We start from the raw sequence: 11,105 nt of genomic DNA on the forward strand, positions 1-11,105 counted from the left end.
CCCCATTTCTTCTCTCTTAGTTGTTTCATAGGAATTAAATAAGAACCCCATTTCTTTTCTCTTAGTTGTTTCATAGGAATTAAATAAGAACCCCCATTTCTTCTCTCTTAGTTGTTGAAGTAGGAATTAAATAAGAACCCCATTTCTTCTCTCTTAGTTGTTGAAATAGGAATTAAATAAGAACCCCATTTCTTTCTCTCTTAGTTGTTTCATAGGAATTAAATAAGAACCCCATTTCTTCTCTCTTAGTTGTTTCATAGGAATTAAATAAGAACCCCATTTCTTCTCTCTTAGTTGTTTCATAGGAATTAAATAAGAACCCCATTTCTTTCTCTCTTAGTTGTTTCATAGGAATTAAATAAGAACCCCATTTCTTTCTCTCTTAGTTGTTTCATAGGAATTAAATAAGAACCCCATTTCTTCTCTCTTAGTTGTTTCTTAGGAATTAAATAAGAACCCCATTTCTTCTCTCTTAGTTGTTGAAATAGGAATTAAATAAGAACCCCATTTCTTCTCTGTTAGTTGTTGAAATAGGAATTAAATAAGAACCCCATTTCTTTTCTCTTAGTTGTTTCATAGGAATTAAATAAGAACCCCCATTTCTTTTCTCTTAGTTGTTTCATAGGAATTAAATAATAACCCCCATTTTTTCTCTCTTAGTTGTTTCATAGGAATTAAATAAGAATCCCCATTTCTCTTAGTTGTTTCTCTCTTAGCTGTTTCATAGGAATTAAATAAGAACCCCCATTTCTTCTCTCTTAGTTGTTGAAGTAGGAATTGAATAAGAATTCCCATTTCTTCTCTCTTAGTTGTTGAAATAGGAATTAAATAAGAACCCCCATTTCTTCTCTCTTAGTTGTTTCATAGGAATTAAATAAGAACCCCATTTCTTCTCTCTTAGTTGTTTCATAGGAATTAAATAAGAACCCCATTTCTTCTCTCTTAGTTGTTTCATAGGAATTAAATAAGAACCCCATTTCTTTCTCTCTTAGTTGTTTCATAGGAATTAAATAAGAACCCCATTTCTTCTCTCTTAGTTGTTTCATAGGAATTAAATAAGAACCCCCATTTCTTCTCTCTTAGTTGTTTCATAGGAATTAAATAAGAACCCCCATTTCTTCTCTCTTAGTTGTTGAAATAGGAATTAAATAAGAACCCCATTTCTTCTCTGTTAGTTGTTGAAATAGGAATTAAATAAGAACCCCATTTCTTCTCTCTTAGTTGTTTCAATAGGAATTAAATAAGAACCCCATTTCTTTCTCTCTTAGTTGTTTCATAGGAATTAAATAAGAACCCCATTTCTTCTCTCTTAGTTGTTTCATAGGAATTAAATAAGAACCCCATTTCTTCTCTCTTAGTTGTTTCATAGGAATTAAATAAGAACCCCATTTCTTCTCTCTTAGTTGTTGAAGTAGGAATTAAATAAGAACCCCATTTCTTCTCTCTTAGTTGTTGAAATAGGAATTAAATAAGAACCCCCATTTCTTCTCTCTTAGTTGTTTCATAGGAATTAAATAAGAACCCCATTTCTTCTCTCTTAGTTGTTTCATAGGAATTAAATAAGAACCCCATTTCTTTCTCTCTTAGTTGTTTCAATAGGAATTAAATAAGAACCCCATTTCTTCTCTCTCTAGTTGTTTCATAGGAATTAAATAAGAACCCCATTTCTTCTCTCTTAGTTGTTTCATAGGAATTAAATAAGAACCCCATTTCTTCTCTCTTGTTTCAGTTGTTCTCATAGGAATTAAATAAGAACCCCATTTCTTCTCTCTTAGTTGTTTCATAGGAATTAAATAAGAACCCCATTTCTTCTCTCTTAGTTGTTTCATAGGAATTAAATAAGAACCCCATTTCTTCTCTCTTAGTTGTTCAAATAGGAATTAAATAAGAACCCCATTTCTTCTCTCTTAGTTGTTTCAATAGGAATTAAATAAGAACCCCATTTCTTCTCTTAGTTGTTTCATAGGAATTAAATAAGAACCCCATTTCTTTCTCTTAGTTGTTTCATAGGAATTAAATAAGAACCCCCCTTTTCTTCTCTCTTAGTTGTTTCATAGGAATTAAATAAGAACCCCATTTCTTCTCTCTTAGTTGTTTAAATAGGAATTAAATAAGAACCCCCATTTCTTCTCTCTTAGTTGTTTCATAGGAATTAAATAAGAACCCCCATTTCTTCTCTCTTAGTTGTTTCATAGGAATTAAATAAGAACCCCATTTCTTCTCTCTTAGTTGTTTCATAGGAATTAAATAAGAACCCCATTTCTTCTCTCTTAGTTGTTTCATAGGAATTAAATAAGAACCCCATTTCTTCTCTCTTAGTTGTTTCATAGGAATTAAATAAGAACCCCATTTCTTCTCTCTCTTAGTTGTTTCATAGGAATTAAATAAGAACCCCATTTCTTCTCTCTTAGTTGTTTCATAGGAATTAAATAAGAACCCCATTTCTTCTCTCTAGTTGTTGAAATAGGAATTAAATAAGAACCCCATTTCTTCTCTCTTAGTTGTTCTCATAGGAATTAAATAAGAACCCCATTTCTTCTCTTAGTTGTTTCATTAGGAATTAAATAAGAACCCCATTTCTTCTCTCTTAGTTGTTTCATAGGAATTAAATAAGAACCCCATTTCTTCTCTCTTAGTTGTTTCATAGGAATTAAATAAGAACCCCATTTCTTCTCTCTCTTAGTTGTTTCATAGGAATTAAATAAGAACCCCATTTCTTCTCTCTTAGTTGTTTCATAGGAATTAAATAAGAACCCCATTTCTTCTCTCTTAGTTGTTTCATAGGAATTAAATAAGAACCCCATTTCTTCTCTCTTAGTTGTTTCATAGGAATTAAATAAGAACCCCATTTCTTCTCTCTTAGTTGTTGAAATAGGAATTAAATAAGAACCCCATTTCTTCTCTCTTAGTTGTTTCATAGGAATTAAATAAGAACCCCATTTCTTTCTCTTAGTTGTTTCATAGGAATTAAATAAGAACCCCATTTCTTCTCTCTTAGTTGTTTCATAGGAATTAAATAAGAACCCCATTTCTTTTCTTCTTAGTTGTTGAATAGGAATTAAATAAGAACCCCATTTCTTTCTCTTAGTTGTTTCATAGGAATTAAATAAAAACCCCATTTCTTCTCTGTCTTAGTTGTTGAAATAGGAATTAAATAAGAACCCCATTTCTTCTCTCTTAGTTGTTTCATAGGAATTAAATAAGAACCTCCATTTCTTCTCTCTTAGTTGTTTCATAGGAATTAAATAAGAACCCCATTTCTTCTCTTGTTTCTCTTAGTTGTTTCATAGGAATTAAATAAGAACCCCATTTCTTCTCTTTTAGTTGTTTCATAGGAATTAAATAAGAACCCCATTTCTTCTCTCTCTTAGTTGTTTCATAGGAATTAAATAAGAACCCCATTTCATTTCTTAAATAAGAACTCTTAGTTGTTTCATAGGAATTAAATAAGAACCCCATTTCTTTTCTCTTAGTTGTTTCATAGGAATTAAATAAGAACCCCATTTCTTCTCTTAGTTGTTTCATAGGAATTAAATAAGAACCCCATTTCTCTCTCTTAGTTGTTTCAATAGGAATTAAATAAGAACCCCCATTTCTTCTCTCTTAGTTGTTTCATAGGAATTAAATAAGAACCCCATTTCTTTTCTCTTAGTTGTTTCATAGGAATTAAATAAGAACCCCATTTCTTCTCTCTTAGTTGTTTCATAGGAATTAAATAAGAACCCCATTTCTTCTCTCTTAGTTGTTTCATATAGGAATTAAATAAGAACCCCATTTCTTCTTCTCCCCATTTTCTTCTTAGTTGTTTCATAGGAATTAAATAAGAACCCCATTTCTTCTCTTTAGTTGTTGAAATAGGAATTAAATAAGAACCCCATTTCTTTCTCTCTTAGTTGTTTCATAGGAATTAAATAAGAACCCCATTTCTTCTCTCTCTTAGTTGTTTCATAGGAATTAAATAAGAACCCCATTTCTTTCTCTCTTAGTTGTTTCATAGGAATTAAATAAGAACCCCATTTCTTCTCTCTTAGTTGTTTCATAGGAATTAAATAAGAACCCCATTTTAAAATAGAATTAAATAAGAACCCCATTCTCTCTTAGTTGTTTCATAGGAATTAAATAAGAACCCCCATTTCTTTTCTCTTAGTTGTTTCATAGGAATTAAATAAGAACCCCCATTTCTTAGTCTGTTGTAGTTGTTTTCATAGGAATTAAATAAGAACCCCATTTCTTTTCTCTTAGTTGTTTCATAGGAATTAAATAAGAACCCCATTTCTTTTCTCTTAGTTGTTTATAGGAATTAAATAAGAACCCCCATTTCTTCTCTCTTAGTTGTTGAAATAGGAATTAAATAAGAACCCCCATTTCTTCTCTTAGTTGTTTCATAGGAATTAAATAAGAACCCCCATTTCTTCTCTCTTAGTTGTTCCATAGGAATTAAATAAGAACCCCATTTCTCTTCTCTTAGTTGTTTATAGGAATTAAATAAGAACCCCATTTCTTCTCTCTTAGTTGTTTCATAGGAATTAAATAAGAACACCCATTTTTTCTCTCTTAGTTGTTTCATAGGAATTAAATAAGAACCCCATTTCTTCTGTTAGTTGTTTCATAGGAATTAAATAAGAACCCCATTTCTTTTCTCTCTTAGTTGTTTCATAGAATTAAATAAGAACCCCATTTCTTCTCTCTTAGTTGTTTCATAGGAATTAAATAAGAACCCCATTTCTTCTCTCTTAGTTGTTTCATAGGAATTAAATAAGAACCCCATTTCTTCTCTCTTAGTTGTTCATATAGGAATTAAATAAGAACCCCCATTTCTTCTCTCTTAGTTGTTGAATAGGAATTAAATAAGAACCCCATTTCTTTCTCTCTTAGTTGTTTCATATAGGAATTAAATAAGAACCCCATTTTTCTTTCTCTCTTAGTTGTTTCATAGGAATTAAATAAGAACCCCATTTCTTCTCTGTCTTAGTTGTTTTATAGGAATTAAATAAGAACCCCATTTCTTTCTCTTAGTTGTTTCATAGGAATTAAATAAGAACCCCATTTCTTCTCTTAGTTGTTTCATAGGAATTAAATAAGAACCCCATTTCTTTCTCTTAGTTGTTTCATATAGGAATTAAATAAGAACCCCATTTCTTTCTCTTAGTTGTTTCATAGGAATTAAATAAGAACCCCATTTCTTCTTTCTTAGTTGTTCAAATAGGAATTGAATAAGAACCCCATTTCTTCTCTCTTAGTTGTTGAAATAGGAATTAAATAAGAACCCCATTTCTTCTCTCTCTTAGTTGTTTCATAGGAATTAAATAAGAACCCCATTTCTTCTCTCTAGTTGTTTCATAGGAATTAAATAAGAACCCCATTTCTTCCTCTTAGTTGTTTCTATAGGAATTAAATAAGAACCCCATTTCTTTCTCTTAGTTGTTTCATAGGAATTAAATAAGAACCCCCATTTCTTCTCTCTTAGTTGTTTCATAGAATTAAATAAGAACCCCATTTCTTCTCTCTTAGTTGTTCAAATAGGAATTAAATAAGAACCCCATTTCTTTCTCTAGTTGTTTAAATAGGAATTAAATAAGAACCCCATTTCTTTCTCTCTGTAGTTGTTTCAATAGGAATTAAATAAGAACCCCATTTCTTCTCTCTCTCTCTTAGTTGTTGAATAGGAATTAAATAAGAACCCCATTTCTTTTCTCTTAGTTGTTTCATAGGAATTAAATAAGAACCCCATTTCTTCTCTTAGTTGTTTCATAGGAATTAAATAAGAACCCCATTTCTTTCTCTTAGTTGTTTTCATAGGAATTAAATAAGAACCCCATTTCTTCTCTCTTAGTTGTTTATAGGAATTAAATAAGAACCCCATAGTTTAGGGAATTAAATAAGAACCCCTTTTCTCTCTTAGTTGTTTAAATAGGAATTAAATAAGAACCCCATTTTTTCTCTCTAGTTGTTCTATAGGAATTAAATAAGAACCCCATTTCTTCTCTTAGTTGTTTCATAGGAATTAAATAAGAACCCCCATTTCTTCTCTTAGTTGTTTCAAATAGGAATTAAATAAGAACCCCATTTCTTTTCTCTTAGTTGTTTCTATAGGAATTAAATAAGAACCCCATTTCTTCTCTTAGTTGTTTCATAGGAATTAAATAAGAACCCCATTTCTTCTCTCTTAGTTGTTTCATAGGAATTAAATAAGAACCCCCATTTTTCTCTCTTAGTTGTTTCATAGGAATTAAATAAGAACCCCATTTCTTCTCTCTTAGTTGTTTCATAGGAATTAAATAAGAACCCCATTTCTTTCTCTCTTAGTTGTTCAAATAGGAATTAAATAAGAACCCCATTTCTCTCTCTCTTAGTTGTTTTTCTCCTTAGGAATTAAATAAGAACCCCTCAGTTGTTTCATGAATTAAATAAGAACCCCATCTTCTTAGTTGTTTCATAGGAATTAAATAAGAACCCCATTTCTTTAAATAGACAACCATCTCTTAGTTGTTTCATAGGAATTAAATAAGAACCCCATTTCTTTCTCTCTTAGTTGTTTTTTCTTTATAGGAATTAAATAAGAACCCCATTTCTTCTCTCTTAGTTGTTTCATAGGAATTAAATAAGAACCCCATTTCTCTCTCTTAGTTGTTTCATAGGAATTAAATAAGAACCCCATTTCTTCTCTCTTTGTTGTTGAATAGGAATTAAATAAGAACCCCATTTCTTCTCTCTTAGTTGTTTCATAGGAATTAAATAAGAACCCCATTTCTTCTCTCTTAGTTGTTTCATAGGAATTAAATAAGAACCCCATTTCTTTCTCTCTTAGTTGTTTCATAGGAATTAAATAAGAACCCCATTTCTTTTCTCTTAGTTGTTTCATAGGAATTAAATAAGAACCCCATTTCTTTCTCTCTTAGTTGTTTCATAGGAATTAAATAAGAACCCCATTTCTTCTCTCTTAGTTGTTTCATAGGAATTAAATAAGAACCCCATTTTTTCTCTCTTAGTTGTTTCATAGGAATTAAATAAGAACCCCATTTCTTCTCTCTTAGTTGTTTCATAGGAATTAAATAAGAACCCCATTTCTTCTCTTAGTTGTTTCATAGGAATTAAATAAGAACCCCATTTCTTCTCTTAGTTGTTTCATAGGAATTAAATAAGAACCCCATTTTTTCTCTTAGTTGTTTCATAGGAATTAAATAAGAACCCCATTTCTTCTCTCTTAGTTGTTTCATAGGAATTAAATAAGAACCCCATTTCTTCTCTCTCTTAGTTGTTTTCTTCTTCTTAGTTGTTGAAATAGGAATTAAATAAGAACCCCATTTCTTCTCTCTTAGTTGTTTCATAGGAATTAAATAAGAACCCCATTTCTTCTCTCTTAGTTGTTCCATAGGAATTAAATAAGAACCCCATTTTTCTCTCTTAGTTGTTTCATAGGAATTAAATAAGAACCCCATTTCTTTTCTCTTAGTTGTTTCATAGGAATTAAATAAGAACCCCATTTCTTCTCTTAGTTGTTTCATAGGAATTAAATAAGAACCCCATTTCTTCTCTTAGTTGTTTCATAGGAATTAAATAAGAACCCCATTTCTTTTCTCTTAGTTGTTTCATAGTTGTTGAATTAAATAAGAACCCCATTTCTTCTCTTGTCTTAGTTGTTAAAAATAAAACCTTCCTTCTCTTAGTTGTTTCATAGGAATTAAATAAGAACCCCATTTTTCTCTTAGTTGTTCAATAGGAATTAAATAAGAACCCATTTCTTCTCTTGTTAGTTGTTGAAATAGGAATTAAATAAGAACCCCATTTCTTTCTCTTAGTTGTTTCATAGGAATTAAATAAGAACCCCATTTCTTCTCTCTTAGTTGTTTCATAGGAATTAAATAAGAACCCCCATTTCTTTCTCTTAGTTGTTTCATAGGAATTAAATAAGAACCCCATTTCTTCTCTCTTAGTTGTTTCATAGGAATTAAATAAGAACCCCATTTCTTTTCTCTTAGTTGTTTCATAGGAATTAAATAAGAACCCCATTTCTTCTCTCTTAGTTGTTTCATAGGAATTAAATAAGAACCCCCATTTCTTCTCTCTTAGTTGTTTCATAGGAATTAAATAAGAACCCCATTTCTTCTCTCTTAGTTTTTTCATAGGAATTAAATAAGAACCCCATTTCTTCTCTCTTAGTTGTTTTATAGGAATTAAATAAGAACCCCATTTCTTTCTCTTAGTTGTTTCATAGGAATTAAATAAGAACCCCATTTGAATTCCCCACTCTCTTAGTTGTTTCATAGGAATTAAATAAGAACCCCATTTCTTCTCTTAGTTGTTGAATAGGAATTAAATAAGAACCCCATTTTTTTTCTCTTGAGTTGTTCCCTCAAATAGGAATTAAATAAGAACCCCATTTCTTTCTCTCTTAGTTGTTTCATAGGAATTAAATAAGAACCCCATTTCTTTTCTCTTAGTTGTTTCATAGGAATTAAATAAGAACCCCATTTCTTCTCTCTTAGTTGTTTCATAGGAATTAAATAAGAACCCCATTTTTCTCTCTTAGTTGTTTCATAGAATTAAATAAGAACCCCATTTCTTCTCTTAGTTGTTTCAATAGGAATTAAATAAGAACCCCATTTCTTCTCTCTTAGTTGTTTCATAGGAATTAAATAAGAACCCCATTTCTTCTCTCTTAGTTGTTTCATAGGAATTAAATAAGAACCCCATTTCTTTCTCTCTCTCTTAGTTGTTTCCTTTAGGAATTGAATTAAATAAGAACCCCATTTTTTTCTCTCTTAGTTGTTCAAATAGGAATTAAATAAGAATCTTATTTCTTCTCTCTTCTTAGTTGAAATAGGTAGGAAATAACAACCCCATTTCTTTCTCTCTTAGTTGTTGAAATAGGAATTAAATAAGAACCCCATTTCTTCTCTCTCTTAGTTGTTTCATAGGAATTAAATAAGAACCCCATTTCTTTTTTCTCTTGTTGTTTAGGAATTAAATAAGAACCCCATTTCTTTTCTTAGTTGTTCATAGGAATTAAATAAGAACCCCATTTCTTTCTCTCTTAGTTGTTTCATAGGAATTAAATAAAAACCCCATTTTTTTCTCTTAGTTGTTCAAATAGAATTAAATAAGAACCCCATTTCTTCTCTCTTAGTTGTTTCATAGGAATTAAATAAGAAACCCATTTCTTCTCTCTTAGTTGTTTCATAGGAATTAAATAAGAACCCCTTTCTTCTCTTAGTTGTTTCATAGGAATTAAATAAGAACCCCATTTCTTCTCTCTCTCTTGTTGTTGAAATAGGAATTAAATAAGAACCCCATTTCTTCTCTCTAGTTGTTTCATAGGAATTAAATAAGAACCCCATTTCTTTCTCTCTTAGTTGTTTCATAGGAATTAAATAAGAACCCCATTTCTTTCTCTCTTAGTTGTTTCATATAGGAATTAAATAAGAACCCCATTTTTTTTTCTCTTAGTTGTTTCTTAGGAATTAAATAAGAAACACCCATTTTTTTTCCTCTTAGTTGTTTCATAGGAATTAAATAAGAACCCCATTTCTCTCTTAGTTGTTTCATAGAATTAAATAAGAATTCCCATTTCTTCTTCTCTCTTAGTTGTTGAAATAGGAATTAAATAAGAACCCCATTTCTTTTCTCTTAGTTGTTTAATAGGAATTAAATAAGAACCCCATTTCTTCTCTCTTCTTAACTGTTCTTATAGGAATTAAATAATAAGAACCCCATTTCTTCTCTCTTAGTTGTTTCCATAGGAATTAAATAAGAACCCCATTTTTTCTTCTTAGTTGTTTCATAGGAATTAAATAAGAACCCCATTTCTTTTCTCTTAGTTGTTTCATAGGAATTAAATAAGAACCCCCATTCTTCTTCTCTTAGTTGTTGAAATAGGAATTAAATAAAGAACCCCCATTTCTTCTCTTAGTTGTTTCATAGGAATTAAATAAGAACCCCATTTCTTCTCTCTTAGTTGTTTCAAATAGATTAAATAAGAACCCCATTTCTTCTCTCCTTAGTTGTTGAAATAGGAATTAAATAAGAACCCCATTTCTTTTCTCTCTTAGTTGTTTCCATAGGAATTAAATAAGAACCCCATTTCTTTTTCTCTTAGTTGTTTCATAGGAATTAAATAAGAACCCCATTTCTTCTCTCTTAGTTGTTTCATAGGAATTAAATAAGAACCCCATTTCTTCTCTCTTAGTTGTTTCATAGGAATTAAATAAGAACCCCATTTCTTCTCTCTTAGTTGTTTCATAGGAATTAAATAAGAACCCCATTTCTTCTCTCTTAGTTGTTTCATAGGAATTAAATAAGAACCCCATTTCTTCTCTCTTAGTTGTTTCATAGGAATTAAATAAGAACCCCATTTCTTCTCTCTTAGTTGTTTCATAGGAATTAAATAAGAACCCCATTTCTTCTCTCTTAGTTGTTTCATAGGAATTAAATAAGAACCCCATTTCTTCTCTCTTAGTTGTTTCATAGGAATTAAATAAGAACCCCATTTCTTCTCTCTTAGTTGTTTCATAGGAATTAAATAAGAACCCCATTTCTTCTCTCTTAGTTGTTTCATAGGAATTAAATAAGAACCCCATTTCTTCTCTCTTAGTTGTTTCATAGGAATTAAATAAGAACCCCATTTCTTCTCTCTTAGTTGTTTCATAGGAATTAAATAAGAACCCCATTTCTTCTCTCTTAGTTGTTTCATAGGAATTAAATAAGAACCCCATTTCTTCTCTCTTAGTTGTTTCATAGGAATTAAATAAGAACCCCATTTCTTCTCTCTTAGTTGTTTCATAGGAATTAAATAAGAACCCCATTTCTTCTCTCTTAGTTGTTTCATAGGAATTAAATAAGAACCCCATTTCTTCTCTCTTAGTTGTTTCATAGGAATTAAATAAGAACCCCATTTCTTCTCTCTTAGTTGTTTCATAGGAATTAAATAAGAACCCCATTTCTTCTCTCTTAGTTGTTTCATAGGAATTAAATAAGAACCCCATTTCTTCTCTCTTAGTTGTTTCATAGGAATTAAATAAGAACCCCATTTCTTCTCTCTTAGTTGTTTCATAGGAATTAAATAAGAACCCCATTTCTTCTCTCTTAGTTGTTTCATAGGAATTAAA

The sequence above is a fragment of the Tachypleus tridentatus genome, unplaced genomic scaffold (assembly GCF_004210375.1).
Source record: "Tachypleus tridentatus isolate NWPU-2018 unplaced genomic scaffold, ASM421037v1 Hic_cluster_1, whole genome shotgun sequence".
Lineage (NCBI taxonomy): Eukaryota > Metazoa > Arthropoda > Merostomata > Xiphosura > Limulidae > Tachypleus > Tachypleus tridentatus.